Below are 17,822 nucleotides of genomic sequence, written 5' to 3'. Positions count from 1 at the left end.
GGGCATGGAGTTGGGACTCCACCTGAGGAACAAACATGGCACAGGGTCCCTGAGAACAGGGCTCCCAGGGGGTGGGGGGTAAAAGGGAAGTCTTGTCAAGTGGCTAGGACACTAGCCTAGAACTTGAGACATAGGTTCTAGTCCCTGCTGTGCTACAGATTTGCTGCATGACCTTGAGCGGTCACTTAGCCTCTCTGTGCCTCAGATCACCATGTGAAAAATGGGGATGACAGCCCCTCTCTCCCTCATAATGTCATCGAAGACAAATACATTAAAGATTGTGAGGATTTGGATTTAGAAACTTCAAGCCTCTGAATTGTGGATGATTTGGAGAGGGACTTTGCAAGCACAGAATATCACTGTATCACACTCTTTCTTGTTCTAAGTACATTGCTCCAAATTCCTACTGGCTATAGCTCTGTTGACTGCAGTGGAATTACAGTAGGAATGCATTTAGCCCATTGCAAAAGAACCGGTGAACCAAGCTTGAAACAAACATGCTTATAGACAGTGAGCAATCCATTGTTGTCAAGGGATTTGATGTATGTGTTATTTGTTTCTTGAAACGGGATGGACCTCAGTTACCTGATAATGGTGGGCCTCGCCTTCTTAATAGAGCTGGTGAAACGTACGTGAAGACACTGGAATACGTAGCCTGCATTAACACTGGACAAACCAGATAAACCTGTACAAATACAGGATAGGGCCATTATCTGCTGTAGCCTTTCATTATGATAGAAGTGGTTACTCAGATATTTTCTTTATTTTCTCTTTCTATTGAGTTATTAACACTGCCACGTGAAGATTTTGTCTATGTGTCAAGTATCAGAGGGGTAGCCATGTTAGTCTGGATCTGTAAAAAGCAGCAAAGAGTCCTGTGGCACCTTATAGACTAACAGACATATTGGAGCATGAGCTTTCGTGAGTGAATCCCCACTTTGTCAGACACATGTGGTGGAAATTTGTCTATGTGGTGTCTGATTTTTTTTTTAATAGACTCTACTTGCAATCCTGAAGAATTACAAGCCTGTGAAAGATGGAGAGATAACAGGCCACTTGCAAAGGAAAAGAGAAACCTAGGCCTGTGCAAAAATGGAGCAGTGTTTGGCATTTGAGGGGGGTGCAACCCAGTTGCTGAGGGGGGTGCAAAAGCCAAGATAGCTGGAAGTATAGCTGGCCATGCTGCCGCTGATATCCTGGGAGTTATTACAGGTGCGCACATGTGCTCTGTCTTGCGCATGTGTACACTCTGTACTTGTGTAAAACTATGAAAGACGACAGTATGTTATTGACTGAAAAAATGGCCCGCTCTGTTGAAGGAAGGAGTAGACCATCTCTCCCTCCAAATACCCTTCCCCCAATCCCATCATTTGCCCTGTTGCACTAAACCTGTTGCACTGCAAATTGGGAAAAGAAAATTCTCTCTCTTTTTTTTTAATTGTAGATGAAAAGGAAACCAGGAAAGAGGTATAAGTTAGACACCTTGTGGAATACAAATAGATTACAGATAGATAATGGAAGGGACATCACTGTGTGACCTGGTTTCTGAATGTGAAATATTGTTCATGAGGCAATTGGACAGTGATTCCGTGAACCCATGTTCACTACAGTTCCCAGCAGATAGCAATGCCAAGGAGCTCACCATAACTCATAGCTATTAATCATGGGGGAAAGATTGCATCTCTCCTGACCTCCCCACAGCAATCCATGGCTTCCTTTATGGTGTCCTGACCAGGCCCGCTGATGGGGGGGCAAAAAGGGGACAATTGCCCAGGGTCTGGGTGATTTAAAAGGGTCTAGGGGGGGCCCCAGCCACTGCTGCGGTAGTGGAAGCCAGGAGCCCCAGGCATTTTTAAATCACCCAGGCAGGCCACAGGGCTCCTAGGCACACATGGGGCAGTACTGGTGGCAGTGAAGGCAGTCGGGCGGGCATGAGGAAGCCCTGGCCATGCCGGAAGAGCAGGCCCAGCAGCAGCTCGCTGGGCACCAGCCAGCACTGGCACAGCACCGCCCAAATGTCAGGCAGACCTTTCTAGGGGGCCCATTGATTGTTCTGGCCTGGGGCCCAGAACTGCTGTCAGCAGGCCTGGTCCTTACACCATACCCTATAATTCCCAGAGAAATAAGGAGAACTCATGAATTAAATAAATGAAACAGATAAGTAGATAGCATAGTCTGCTAGTTTCTTGTAGGTTTCATGAAAGAAGTAGGCAGGATTTAATTGTGGCAAGGGTAAATTCTCCAGCCCCAATAAGGGCCATGGAAGACCTCAAGAACCATGGAATAGATACTATTCCACTGCATTGGGAGGGGCAGGGTTCACAGACACTACACACATGCTCTGGCATAGCACTGCATTTATGTGCTATGTAATGGTTGTGGAGGAGCTGCTTGGAAGGGTGCTCTTGAACTGGGGTTCTGGGAATGAACCCCTATGTAATTCACCTGAGCATAGCCTGATGTGTTCAGGTAGAGCACAAGATCACTGTCCCTATGATTTGTCCACAAGATATTGTCTTATACCTATCTCATAGAGCTGGAAGGGACCCAGAAAGGTCATTGAGTCTAGCCCCCTGCCTTCACTAGCAGGACTAAGTACTGATTTTTGTCCCTGATCCCAAAGTGGCCTCCTCAAGGATTGAACTCGCAACCCTGGGTTTAGCAGGCCAATGCTCAAACCACTGAGCTATCCCACAAACTCAGAGGAGAGAATGGCATTGTATGACCATGCCAGGGAAGCTGAAGTGGCATGATTTCATCAGTAAGCCAAGATGGGTGCACCTAACTTTATTCACAATTTTCTCATGCTATGTTTTCTGCACTGAAAGAATACCATCTCTTCACACAAATGGTAAGTAAAGTGTTTATTAAAGTCCCGCCCCCCCCAAGAATATCCATTTTCCTTCAGACACTGAGTATGGTTATGTGTGTTTTATTTTTGTAAGAAGGTAGAAGATACACACTTTAACTAAATAGCGAATGTGCAGTTTAAGGATAATTTGATTCCCCTCTGTGGGGCTTATGGTCCATGCTTAGGAGACCTGACCTGGGTAGAAGCACCAAGTTAATCCTGTCATGTTTAACATTACTTGACTACGCCTCTTCTAACATGGCTATTTATCGAGATCTCATGGGCCCCATTCACCACCGGATCATTCCAGTTTTACACTGATATGAGTCTATTGATTCCAGTGGAGTTACACCAGCATGTATTGGAGGGATAAAGTACTGAATCAGGTCTCATATTTTTATATGGCTGAAACTCCCCTTTTTCTAGCTTGATTTTGATACATTATGTCCCCCATCCTGCAAAGACTGACTCCTGTGGTTAAATTTAAAGACTTGCATTAAGTTGTTACATCAGACACAGCTTACACAAAGCTTTAGATGCTATGGGATCTCAGACTTCCACCCAAAGAGCCATTGGACCCCAGTCCAAGGCATCACATCTATTTCTAACACCCTAGACACTGGATATCGGGTAAAGTCCTGGCATGGGACTTGGCATGACACTTCCTATGAGGGGTAGAGACATAGCAAAAGAATCTGATACATTCCACTCCTGAGCTAATGTTACTTTGTCACAGGTTATAGCTGTATTTCTATAAAAGTCAAATTATGGGAAAACCCCCCAAAGGTTTTTTAAAAAATCTAAAGAATTCAGTAAATATTGGGTTAATTCCAAACTGGTAAAATATTAATAACAAAGATATATAATGCTGTATTAATTGAAGCCAAGATTGCATCTCAGCAATATTAACCTTTAAAAATACTGAGATTGAAAATTCCAAATCTAATGCAGTAATTGAGTATTGATGCTAACCATTTGATAGGTTTGGAGGAGAAAGGTATATTATGTCAGGACGTTTGATGAACATTTTTTCCTTTTCATTTCAGCAAGCACATCACAGACATCCAACTAATCCTGTGGTTTATAATCAGTATTGCTGAAGCATTTATTTGAGGAACTGAGCCACTCTGTAGCCATAGAGAATTTCAAGTTGAAACATTATGGTCATAAAAATGTCACTAATATGACATAGTGCCCCTCTCTGCTAGCTATACTTTTGCAGGAAAACAATTTACTGTAAGTAGCACTTGTTCATCTTGGTAAAATACATTTTTATCAAAACCATTTAATATGCATGAATTGACATTTAAAAAATAAAATATCCTTAAATTCCAGCACAGTAGCAACCAACATCAGCTTGTATAGTCTTGTCAATGCCCAACCCCCAATCCTCCAGAATGTGGTAGGGGTAGCAGATGTCTCAGTATTTGTAGACAACCCTCTTACTTCTAGGGAACACTTTCTTGTTTAGGATGAGAGCCTCTGGGCTCAGGACTAGACCCTGCACTCTCTTTCTCCCAGAGAAGCTACTTTGGTTTTTAACCTCCCTCTCCCGCAGGTATAATAGGAGAGGACAGTGTGATTTCCTACCCCAGCTTCTACGGAGACCCATATTGCCACCTCAATGTTCAAAAATCACCCAGGTCTGAGGCTGCCCCAAATCTTCAGCTTGGCTTAAAAAGTATGAGATTTTTATACCTGTGGGGTTCTTTTTATTTTCCTTCCAGTTTCTGAGACCCTTCGGCTGACATTTTCAAACTTTCTCTTCAACCACGAAGAGAAATTTTTTTTTATTCCAGTGAAAGCTGATTCCCCCATAATCACCTGACTCCTGGAGCTGGGACTGAAGGAATACCAAACATCACAAGGCTTGTGATAAGATTACAAGACCTGGCAACACTGAAAGCGTCACAAGTAGAAGATGTTGCTAAGCGGGGATGAGTTAGAGAGCTTTATACAGGCTTTGCAGTTGCATGTCTCTCCTTCTTTATAACAGTAACAGTGGAAAGTCAAGGTCCACACCTAGCAGCCAGAGAACCTGGGTGAAAAAAACTGCCTTAGTACTTAAAGGAGGCTCTGTAGTTCATGTCTTTCCTTTCTCCTAGCAGCAGGAGTGTTAATGTCACAGGCAGTCTGACCTTTTAAGGTGAGCCAGGCTCAACCTTCCCTGTGACCTGGTAGCTACCTCAGCTGAATGTTATATGGAGACTTAATTATGATGACTGACCCCAGCTGTGGGGAGGAGCAGTGCATACATAAAACAGAGTGGAGCACTCAGTAGAGGGTCTGGGAAAGTAGTTCTAGGAGGTTCTCCCTCTTTGGAAAGGGTTTGGGAGAGGCAAACTGAAGAAAACTATAGGGGTGAGCCTCTTCCAAAATTGTTGTTAGCATAACTAGTGTAACTCTAGATGTTGTTCTCTTGTCCAGTCCCTTTTTCAATTGTTAAAATCTTGTCCTTAATGACGTCCTGTAGCAATGAGTTCCATAGTCTGTGTATGCTTTTTAAAAAAAAAACAAACAAACATGAAGTATTTCCTCTTACCTGTTCTGAATGTGTCATCCTTTAATTTCATTGAATGATCCATTGTTCTTGTGTTATGAGACAGGGAGAACAGAAGCCCCTGATCTACCTTCTCTATACCCTTCGCTATTTTATATGTTTAAAATTCTCTCATTTACAATGGTGTAATTCTGTAGCAGCTCCATAAAAGTTAATTGAGGTTGGAGTTTCATCAATATAGATCCAGTGTGAGAAGTGAATCTGGTCCTCTGTCTTCATTGTCACTCTTCCTCTCCTTCAGGACAGAAGATTTCCTTAATCATTCTTCAAAATGGGACTTTCCCTTCACGCTGGCTTGGGAGGGAAAAGATTAGAAATTTTACCATTGGAAATTTCCTTCATTTCCCACCTGCCCTTATTTGTAGCAATCACAATAGAAGACGAAGACATGATCTTTGCACTGATCCGCTGCTGCGTGCTGGTGTTTGTATCATTTGGCAAAAGTCTGCTTTGATTCAGTCAGAAGTTCTAAGCCTTACAGTTAATGGGAATTTTTCCTATTGACTTCAGTGGATGTAGGACTCTGTTTCCAGTCTCTCATAAACCTGAGGGTGTGGTAGACTGAATCTGTCTAGACTCAGGTTTGGATCCTTCACCTTGCTAGCATGAATGAAGATTTCTGAAGCTTCTGAGATGACTATTGCCTGGGAGAGTGCCTGCTTATGCTGTTTCAAGAGGACAGGGATGTCACGGAGACTTGACTGAGGTCAGTAGTTGTGAATAGATATGTCAATGACCAGCACAATGGCAACCAAAAGACGAAAAATATCCTTTTAAAAAAGTTCCTTTTTTATCTAGAGTCTTCCACTGGTCTAGGTCATGGTCATGAACATTTGCAGTCTGAAGCATTAACCTTCTTGTTGACTAGAAAACTATGCGCAGAGCATATTGCTCCAGTTGTGTGGTGGTGTGGTTTCTTTTTTTTTTTTTTAACAAGGACAAGTTTCTGCCAATGGTTTCCACTGCTTAGGGAAATGGGAGTAGTGTTCATTTTAATATGTATATAGCCAAAATTAAAAGTCAGTGTTAACACAAGTGATACTGTGCCAGCAAATGCATAGTACTTCTTGGCTTTTACTGCTTCTGCTAAGACAGCTGACTATTGGTATAAATGGTGGTAGGATTTTCAAAGCTGCTAAATTATTCTGATCCTTCTGAAGCAGATACTGTCTGGCATGAAGAAGTTTAGAACTGGTGAATCGGAACAGACAGACATAACTGAGCAGAATTCACAGTTTAGAGCCTTGATAAAGAGCTTAAGATAAAAGGGGAGATTTATACTGAAATAGAATCTTACAACAGAGAGATTTAATTTACTCTGCCATGTGGTAAGCAAAAAGGCGTGTAAAAGATGGGTAGATAAAATATTGAGCTATGTCAATTCTGTTGATCTCTGGCCAGAAAACAGTTCATCTCTGCAGTGCGTGCATAAGTAAAGGGAATCTGATGTCAAACTGTTAACCACAATTGAAATTTCACAATTCTTTTAGTAATGGTAGGGAACTGAGGTTAGTAGAGACTAATTTAAGCTCGTTGCTGCTTGTCCTATCCTCAGAGGTTAAGGAGAGAGAGATTTTTCTCTCTTTCTTGTAACAACCTTTTATGTACTTGAAAACTGTTATGTCCCCTCTCAGTCTTCTCTTCTCCATACTAAACAAACCCAATTTTTTTTCATTCTTCCTTCATAGGTCATGTTTTCTAGACCTTTAATAATTTTTGTTGCTCTTCTCTGGACTTTCTCCAGTTTGTCCACATCTTTCCTAAAATGTGGCACCCAGAACTGGACACAATACTCTGGTTGAGGCCTAATCAGTGCGGAGTAGAGCGGAAGAATTACTACTTGTGTTGCTTACAACAAGCCTGCTAATACATTTCCAGAATGATGATTGCTTTTTTTTTTTTTTTTTTTTTTTGCAACAGTGTCATGCTGTTGACTCATTAAATTTGAAATCCACTATGTGGCCTAGAATCCTTTCCCCAATACTCCTTCCTAGGCAGTCATTTCCCATTTTGTATGTGTGCAACTGATTGTTCCTTCCGAAGTGGAATACTTGGCATTTGTACTTATTGAATTTCATCCTATTTATTTGAGACCATTTCTCCAGTTTGTCCAGATCGTTTTGAATTTTAGTCCTGTCCTCCAAAACACTTGCAACCCCTCCCAGCTTGGTATCATTTGCAAACTTTATAAGTGTACTCTGTATGCCATTATCTAAATAATTGATGAAGATACTGAACAGAACCGGATCCAGAACTGAATCCTGCAGGACCCCATTTGATATGCCCTTCCATTTTGACTGTGAACCACTGATAATTACTCTCTGGGAACAGTTTTCCAACCACTTATGCTACTACTACTTTTTTCTTAAATGCTTGCATAAGCATCCCAATAGGTGATACTTTCAGATGTCACCATTATTATCATTAGCCTCAGCATTAGTACCCATTCAAATGAATAGGACAGTTTACACCTCAGAGGTGTTGTTTCAGGCTGTCTGAAAACTCAGGCTGACATCACTGCATTAGGTATTCACGCTCCATGTTTTGACTCTTGTCTTCACAATTCTACCAGCTAGAAATTTAGGGCTTGTCTGTACAGAGTGTTATAGCACAGCAAGCTGGGATGTAAACCAGGACTGCTGTCAGCAGTAGATCAAGGCACACTAGGGAGCTCTTAGTGCCTGTGTAACAGGGGACTTGGAAAGCTGGGCAGCCTGGTGATTGGAGCACTTGATTTTGGCCCCCTGCTTGCTCAAGGTGCCTCAGTCTTTAAGGCAGGAAGGGAGGGGGACACAGGCCCTCCCAATCCACCAGTTTCCAGCCCAAAACCCTGTGTAACTCAACCCCTGGGCAGGGGACCTCCCAGCAGGGAGTCTATATTCACTGCTCTGGGCTACTTCCTACCATGGTCCCTTCAGTTTGGGGTGTCTATAGTCCAAGTTGCAGTCTCTAAGAGTGCCCCCTCATGGACCCTGTGTGGCATCCTGTCCCAGGTTCCACTGGGCAGAGCAGCTGTATGTTTGACGGGGTCAGAGCTCCACAAGGTCTTAGTGCTTCGGTCACCTGGTCTTAGGCCAGGTGCTCCTAAGCCTCTTCCTCAGTCTGCCAGCGGTACTGAAGCTAGCACACTAAAAATATCAGTGTGAACGTTGAAGCTATGGTGGAGACTAAGGTTAACCACATAATCAACGGGACAGGTGCACTTGAGATTGTGAGCTATTGCTGGAGTCTCAGTGCCCACGCTGCTCTTCTTAACACACTAGCTCAATCCCTGCTAGCACAAGTCTGTCTACCCACTCTGGGAGGCTTGCTCCCAGCTGCAGTGTAGACATACCCTATGGGATTTAAGAAGATGCTTAGAGTTAAGTACCTGCTTAAATGTTTGCCAAAACAAGGAAGGGATCACTCGTACTTAATGTTAAGCCTGTTCTCAGTCTGTTCCTCTGTTTCCCATCTACCTCAAAGAGGTGTTTGAGGATCAATTCAGTAATATATTTAGTGGGTTATGGTCACAAAGGCCCCCTAAGAACCTCACCAGCTACTTTTCTCTAAGTAAAATTAAGAGCTATCACTTTCCCCACTAGTTGTCTTCTCTTTTTATTTTGGTATTGTTGCTGTAGTGCTACTGTGGACACCCATTTTCTCCTCCCAAGTCAATTTCCACCAAGCTCTAGGTTGCATCCTCTTTGTCAGCTGCCACAACACTTCAGAGAAGGTGCTGTAGACAAAGCATCTCTTCTGAATTCCCCCAGAAATTGGCAAAGTGAGCCTTGAGGCTCCATAGCACCAGTACATGTCAGGAAAGCAGATAAGCACTTTGAACGAGTAATCTGATTGCGTTTTGTTTTTTTTTGCAACAGTGTCATGCTGTTGATTCATATTAAACTTGAAATCCACTATGTACCCCACACACGTGAACAAAGGGCTAACAGGTATCTGAGAGATGAGGAGTCCCATCTTGGTGTACCTGGAGGGTGTGTTGGGCATGATATCGGACCTAACTGGGAAGGAGCTCGGCCTTTCATACAAGAAGGAAATGGAAAGCTAAATGGGAGGCCCAGGAGAGGGGCCCAGGACAGAGAAGGCCAGGAGAGAGGAGGTAGGAAGTTCTCTCTCTCTGGGAAGGCCCTAGGAAAGGCAGACTGAAGAAGGCCACAGGGACGTCCTGAATCTCTGTGGTGGGTACTGAGAAGGGGACAAGGTGCAGAGAGGAAGTCCTCTCTTGGTTGGTGTTTGAGCAAAGAAAGAGGCAGCTAGGAGAGGCTACTATGTGCACAGTTGTGTAGGGAAGCAGGAAAGGTGCTCAGAGGTAGGAAGTGGCCCAGGAAATAGCAACATGTCTGAAGGAGCACAGCTAGCTCCTCAGTACAGGGTCCCTGGGCCAGAGCTTGAAGCAGAGGGTGGGCCTGGGTTCCCCTACCAGCCTTGAGGAAGGGATGAACAAGCCTGACTCCAGTTTCAATCAGAGTCCCCCAAGAGTCGATCTTGGGGCTGGTTTTGTTCAATATCTTCATTAATGATCTGGAGGATGGTGTGGACTGCACTCTCAGCAAGTTTGCAGATGACACTAAACTGGGAGGAGTGGTAGATACGCTGGAGGGTAGGGATAGGATACAGAGGGACCTAGACAAATTAGAGGATTGGGCCAAAAGAAACCTGAGGTTCAACAAGGACGAGTGCAGAGTCCTGCACTTAGGATGGAAGAATCCCATTCACTGTTACAGACTAGGGACTGAATGGCTAGGAAGCAGTTCTGCAGAAAAGGACCTAGGGGTTACAGTGGACAAGAAGCTGGATATGAGTCAATAGTGTGCCCTTGTTGCCAAGAAGGCTAATGGCATTTTGGGCTGTATAAGTAGGGGCATTGCCAGCAGATCGAGGGATGTGATCATTCCCCTCTATTCGACATTGGTGAGGCCTCATCTGGAGTACTGTGTCCAGTTTTGGGTCCCACGCTACAAGAAGGATGTGGAAAAATTGGAAAGAGTCCAGCGGAGGGCAACAAAAATGATTAGGGGGCTGGAGCACATGACTTATGAGGAGAGGCTGAGAGAACTGGGATTGTTTAGTCTGCAGAAGAGAAGAATGAGGGGGGATTTGATAGCTGCTTTCAACTACCTGAAAGAGGGTTCGAAAGAGGATGGATCTAGACTGTTCTCAGTGGTAGCAGATGACAGAACAAGGAGTAATGGTCTCAAGTTGCAGAGGGGGAGGTTTAGGTTGGATATTAGGAAAAACTTTTTCACTAGGAGGGTGGTAAAGCACTGGAATTGGTTACCTAGGGAGGTGGTGGAATCTCCTTCTTTAGAGGTTTTTAAGGTCAGGCTTGACAAAGCTCTGGCTGGGATGATTTAGTTGGGAGTTGGTCCTGCTTTGAGCAGGGGGTTGGACTAGATGACCTCCTGAGGTCCCTTCCAACCCTGATATTCTATGATTCTATGACATGGGGACTATTAAGCCCAGGGTGGGGTGGAAGACTGAGCCTAAAGGGCAGGCCAAGTAATAGTTCAAGAAGGGGCATAAGAAGTTCTTCTGTTGGGAAGACTTTTGGTCCTTTAGTTGTACTTCTTTTTATTCCAGAAGGGGTGTAACTGAAACATGACCTGGCCAGAGGGCTGAGTGATGAGAAGAGAGGCCACCATAGGACCAGAGTGACTATTGGGAAGAGGTGCCAGAGCAGAAAGAGCCACTATGCTCAGCTACAAGGGGGGAGTGCCAGCAGAGTCATCCCTGGTTTTACCTCCGCTCCTGCAGGATTCCTAGGGGTGGCTAGGCCATCAGGGGTTGCAGCAGCTGTGATGGTGGAATGCAACTACAACCTCCCCTCTGCAAAGCAAGAAAAATGGAAAGCCAGAGAAGGGGCGTGGACCAGAACAGATAGGATTTATTTCCTATCCATCTATGGCATTCATTATTTTCTGGACTCTTCTGACTGGATTTCATACTTATGAAAAATGTTCTTCTCTTCCATGGGGAGGAAACCATTCATATTTTTCTGTGTACTGATGTCCTTCTTAAATGTTGGGTCAGATCTCCAACTGGTGTAAACCTCCATAGTCCTATGGAAATCAGTGAAGAAGAACTGATTTATACCAGCTGAGAAACTGTATTGAGTTAAATGAAGCTATGGTGATTGACACCAGCTAGGTTCTGACCCACTCTCATTAGGATTTTGCTTGTATCGATCAGGTCAGATTTGCTAATCTATAGTCTCTTGGTGTTTCTTCTAGTGGCTGAATATTGCCCTTTATCACCAGTGGCAGTTCAGCATGTGACCTCAGAGTAGTATATTGCCTTTGGATTTGAATTATGTTTATTTCCCACCAGTCTATCAACACCTTCTCTCACTAATGAGCTATTACAAATCTGTATTTAGAGGATCACTAATCTTTCAAGATGCTAATGTGTAACTCATCTAGCTGTAATGCCCCAGTGACAAAAGAGGGAATTTCACAGTAGAGAACATTTTTAAAAGAAATGTATGTGCCAAGAGAAATGTGCTTGGTGGGGATATTTGGGTTCTCTTGTTGTTTCAGATATTTATGTTGGAATAAAAACCTACACCCTAACCCAATTTTTCCTATTGCTTTGTCCTGAAGTGACATCTGTCAGTCAACATGGAAATCATTGTGATCTTAAAAATCAGTATCACTGTGTGGTCAAACAGAAGGAGGAGAGAAACAATAGTATAATTGTGAACTCATTGCTATGCCCCTTATGGTACATGAGGAGATTACTTCTCCTCATGTGGCTGGCCAATGTAATTGATCAGGGCATAAGATAAGACCTTATGTAGGATTAAGTGTGCCCTATTTTGATTTTTGTGTAGGCTGATTCCATAGTGACTTAAGCAACATTGAGAGAGCCACTCTTGATCTGACAGTAATGTCCCCACTAGGGAATTGAACCAGTTTATCCCAATCAATTTCTAAACTGATGATGTTAAATCAGTGCTCAAACTGCGTACAGTTTAGGCCTTGGGCAGCCACAGTAGGAGCTTCCCAATGCAGTGGGATCTCTGGTGCCACAGAAATTCTGTAGTGGCTTCTATGTCATAGTCATAGCCAGCACATGGACCATGGCCAGGGGATAGTGGCATGGCTGAACACCTCTGCACCTGCTGGTTAAATAGACTGAAATCCAGCCAGGGAAGAGGGGGGAGCTCTTCCTGGATTTTTAGCAGCACAAGCCAAAGGGAAGAGCTCCTGCTTCTTCTGCTTTTGGCAGAAGCAGCAGAGCTATGGTTTCCCTACCTCCTCTTTACTTTAACCCCTGCCTATGCCCCAGAGATTCCTAACTGCTGTAGTGGCCCCTTAGGATTGGTGGTAGCTCAAGTAGACAAGAGCAGCCTCTAGGTTGCTCTGACTTGCACCTGGGGACAATATTAGCTCAGAAAAGCCCGAGAATTGGGAGAGTCCAGTAGTGCTGTATAACGATCTTTGAGTTACACTAAGCACTCCTTGGTGACTGCTTAGGATTTGTCCCACTATTTTTTTTTTAAATGGGGTTCTTTTCGTGCTAGTCCTAGCTTGTAAAGTTTATAGAAATTGGCCACTCAGCATCTAAGTGGGTTCAAGAAACCAAATCAGCCAGCAACTTATATTTTAGAGGATGTGAAAAAACAGATAGGTTCACAGTTTACCAACAATCATCTTTGCCCGGACTCCATGGTAACCTGTCAGCAGTGTTGCTATGTAGTGAGTGAGGATGACAGGCTGGTCTCTGCCTTGCATGCTGCTGGAGACCTGCTCAAACAGTACTTTCCTCCTGGTACCACAAAACCTACCTTGAGAACAGGGGTGAGCTGAAATGTTAGGAATCTTTCTGTGACATTTGGGAAAACATTGAAAAATGAGCTAATCTCCCTCTGCATTAGCTGACATACAATTCTGTGGACTCTGCAGGCCCATACATAACAGTGGTATTTCATTTATTTCCTTATATTGCCATTCTGATTGGGTCACGCACACTGTAGAAAAAGATCCTGCCTGGGAAGGAAGATGGTGGCTGCTGGAATTTACTGTAGCTGTTAAAAGTCAGGTCGGGTGATTAATTCATAACAAATTATTTTTTCTATTGATTTAGTCTCCTTCCTATTCGTGAATTGTGCATGAACAGATCAGTTTTCTCAATGTTGCGGTCATTAATCAAAGTTCTTTGCCAAATCATTTTCACAATAATCTGTTGTGAACAGTTCATTGCGAATGTTCAACATTAGAGTTGTTCATATATTATGTATTAGTTCCCTGATTGTCTGAGCATAACTCGTAGAATTGTTGCAAACATTTGTCATTGAGAATTAGAAATTCTCTTTCCCTCGGGATTAGTTTATGGACAAATCAGGGGCTGGCTTGTGCATCTCTGCTGGGGCTCAAGTCACCCCCTTATGATGCTGCATGGGCTCATACTGTGGGTAACTACTCAGGGCTGGGATTGAGTAGCCTCCACAGGGCTGCTGTGTCCCCCCCGTTCTCCCTCTGGCATACGTGAGCAGGAGAGAGAAGAGACTGGGAGGGCTGGATGATCAAGGACCTAGAAGAATTAACATGAAGAGAGATTGAAAAGATTCTGATTGTTTACATCAGAGAAGCTATGAACAGGGGACATGGTAAAGGTATATTAATAATGAATGGGAAAGAGAAGGTAGATCAGGGGTCTCTGTTGCTCCTTTCTCATAGGTAGACTTGGGCAATTTATTTTTTTTTAAAAATAGTTAGTTTGTTTGCTCAGAAATGCAGTTTCAGTTGACTCAGAACTATTTGTGTTTCCTGTTGAGTTTGCCAAATCATTTTGACCAAACTCAAAGTTTGAGACATTTTGGTAATGTGAACATTTTTGTTTTGACCCAGCTTGAAACATTTTGTTTTGATTTTAGGCATTTTGACAAAAAAACAAGGAGGACTAAATCCACAAAAGGGAGGAGAACCTCCCTTATAATCTTCAACCCAGTAGTTGAGGTACTCTCCTGGGATATTGAAGACCCAGGTTCAATTCTCTGCTCTGCTTAACAAGGCAAAGGGATTTGAACTTTACTGTTCCATGCACATAGCCTCATAGCTCAATGGCTAGGACTGCTCCACTTTGTATAAATATTTAACTAGTCATTGGAGCAGGGACTTGAAGTTGGGTCTCCCATATCCTGCATACGTTCCTTAATGTCCAGGCTATGAATTATTTTTGCTTGCTTTTCCTGGCCCAATGGCTATTCACTATTGCCATGAATGACAACGGATCGCCATTGGCAATTCTTGTGTTCTTGTGCTCCGCCCAGCAAGTTAAAAACCAGGAGATAGATTAGGTGCATATACATGGAAGCAGAAGCCCACAGCAGTGTGTCTCAGAGCCTGGATCTTCAGACGTAGGCTCACAAGGCTCGTGTTATAGTGCTAAAAACACCTGTGTAGACACTCTGTCTCAGGCACAGTCTAAAGCTCAAGGAGATGGACTTCAGAGCCTGAGCTCCAGTATGAGCTCAAACAACTACACAGCTGTTTTTAGCACCATAGTGTGAGCCTGAGCCTGTATACTCGGGCTCTGAGACTTGGTGCAGTAGGTTTCTGCTTGCTGTGTAGATGTACCCTGAGAGTTGCTGTCTCCTTCTTTGTCTGCTTCTGGGGCAGTACAATAATACTCTCTCGCTCACGGTTCACAGCAAAATCCCAATTAAGCTCTTAAAATTAATCAATTTTGCAAAAATTTCTTCTAGTAAATTTGTTTCTGCACATGTCCTAGCAAGCAAACACTACATGTGTGTACAAAGTAATTCACTAACACATTCAAATGAATATTCATGGTTGATACTTTGCAGCATTCACCCAGCTCTACTGACTAAGTAACATTTGCTGCCAAACTGCTCAAGTGGACCTTTGCCAGTTGCCCAAAAACCATCCAAGACTGAGCATATGCCAATACATTTTTGCATTTGTTTTAAGGGGAAGAACACATTCTTTACAAGCATAACTGGTTCTTTTGTTTGTGGATATCTACATGAAGCGTGGCAAGCAGGGAAATTAGGCATAACATTTCTCTTACACTCAGTTCCCATTGGTATCTTTCAGCAAATATCTGACTTAGAATCATCCCATGCTGTGCTATAGATTATATATTTTTAAAAGATTTAAAGATTGGATCTCTGAGGCGTTCTGGGTCTGAGGAAAACCCTTTAGGCTTTGATCTTCATCAGTGCTGTTATACTGTGACTGATTCTCTGGCTTCTTATTATTGTTCTTTGGCTACATCTTGCATCAGCACTTTATTTGACACACACTATTACATTTAAATGTTATTGGACAAGCTTAACCTCATTTTGAGGTTCACTTGAATTCTGGTTAGCAGTGAAGTTTGCATGCTTATCCAGATTTATCCAGCTCCCATTGACTTCAGTGGGGCAGGATTTCACCTTGGTGGGTTTTTGAGTTTTTTTTCAAGCAATATGGCTGTGTTGATTCATATAAGTGCAATATTGGCTTGTATAAATAGGAGCACCCTGTATAAAACTAACACAGGAATTATTCTGGACTGTTAGGCCTTAGTTGCAATGCTGTGTTCACTTCTAGGCCTTGCCATTCACAAAAAAAGAGCGACCAAGTGTAGAGAGTTTAGCAAACCAAGAGAATGATACAAGGGTTGGGGGAAAAAAGAGGCCTATTGAAAAAAGATAAGTGAACTGGGCATATTAAGTCTCAAGTGAAGACAAATGTTGCAATTTCATAATAGCTTATTATGCAACCCCCTAAACAGATGGCATAAAGAAGAGAGGTATCACTTATTTTTAGGGAGGATAAATCTGAAGCTGAGAAAAAATAGATTAAATATTAAGAACCTCTGTAATTCTCTAAGAACAGCTTTCACTGGAAAATAGACACCAGGAGAGGCTCTTTCACTTGCACCACTGGAGATATTCCAGGCCCAACACTAGACTCTCATCTCTTAGAATTGGTTTAGTTACTTCTAAACCATCCCTATCAGGTGGAAGGAGTAGCTGACTCTCCAGAGGCATCTCTAAGCCCGTATGGTTCTATGTACTTTATTGTCCGTAATTGATAGAAGAGTTTTGATGAGGATATTGAACTATCTACTGATTATTAAGCATAACATTAGAGGCAGCACAAATGAAATGCATCTTGATTCAGCTGTTGGGATTGTTGCAGGCAGTGATGGAACTACATTTGACTTCTGTCATGATGCAGAAAATAGGTCACACTTTCTATTAAGAGTCTGTTTATAAATAGTTTTCAAAGGATTAACAAATACTTATGTAATATCATAAACATGTTAGAGATATATGTGAGTAGTATTGTCCTATGGATAGTTATAGCAAACCAGGAGAAGATGTTGTTATAAATTTTTAAGGGATAAGGAGCCATTATTTCACATAGTCTGACCTCCAGTCAATTACAGCCAATTACCTTTGCGTTGAGCCCAATAATGCATGTTTGACTAAGGCGTGTCTTCTAGAAATGTATCCAGTCTTGATGTGAATATTTCAAGAGGAGAATTCACCACTTTTCCTGGTTGTTATTCCAATTGTTAATTGCCCGCACTGTTGAAAACGTGTGCCGTATTTCAAATTTGAATTTGTCAGACTTTAGCATCCAGCTACTGGTTCTTGTTTTGCCTTTCTTTAATAGGTTAAAGATCCCTTTAGTATCTGGAATTTTCTCCTTGTGAAGGTACTTATACACTGATGGTTATAAACCATGGTTGCAAGTAGCTTATTGACGTGTTGGAGGATGATATAACAATTTATAGATATTTTAATAAATGATTATTTATCATGTATTAACTATTTTATAAGATACTTTATAAATGGAACCTTAATATCAGTCTAACTATTAAATGTTACTCAGTAACAAGTAAGGGAATATGTGCTAACGGGGAACAAGCACCTGGCACACTGATTATGAAAAGGATCTAGAGACTACTGTGGAAAAATCTTTGAAACCATTAGCTTCATCCTGCACCTGTGGACTCAGCTGGATGGGGGAGGCACTGTTTGGAAGGTCAGGCAATGTTACCTTCACCCCAGGGATTCTACCAGGGGAAGGCCAGCTTTAAAACTCAGTCAGGTTCCAGAGGAGCACCTTGATGGGTCCTGTGGTTCCTACCTGCTTCCTGGCAGGCCTAGCCCACTTCCTGGGCTGCACCAGCCCATATTCAGATCACCTACTTGTGCTACTGTGCCCCCATTTGTCGCGCAGAAGCATCCAGAATACAATGAGTGAAATTGGCCTCTCAATTGTTTTTCCTGGACAGAAAGGTGTAGTGAAGGAGCAGTGAGACATGATTCAAAGCTATATAAAAAGGGTAGAATCCTTATACCCTTTCACTGTTTATATGATTTGTTTTGTGGTGTTTGTAAGATCTTTGGGCAAGATTTTTACTGTGTTCCTCAGAGGTGAGAAGGCGGGG

At 42.8% G+C, this 17,822-nt stretch overlaps 1 long non-coding RNA gene across 2 annotated transcripts; it reads left to right on the top strand.

The window, feature by feature from the left end:
* The first annotated feature begins 4,654 nt into the window (after positions 1-4,654).
* On the top strand, positions 4,655-11,971 carry LOC120385154. 2 transcript variants are annotated; one of them, XR_005589307.1, is made up of 4 exons: positions 4,655-5,212; positions 5,922-6,117; positions 9,272-9,510; positions 10,992-11,971. It is a non-coding gene; the product is annotated as an uncharacterized LOC120385154 (long non-coding RNA). The 2 variants fall into 2 exon arrangements; XR_005589304.1 differs by lacking the exon at positions 9,272-9,510.
* The last annotated feature ends 5,851 nt before the right edge of the window (positions 11,972-17,822 follow it).

Source organism: Mauremys reevesii, linkage group 1 (genome assembly GCF_016161935.1).
Source record: "Mauremys reevesii isolate NIE-2019 linkage group 1, ASM1616193v1, whole genome shotgun sequence".
NCBI classification, from domain to species: Eukaryota; Metazoa; Chordata; order Testudines; family Geoemydidae; genus Mauremys; species Mauremys reevesii.
This window is presented reverse-complemented; position numbering and strand designations above follow the sequence as displayed.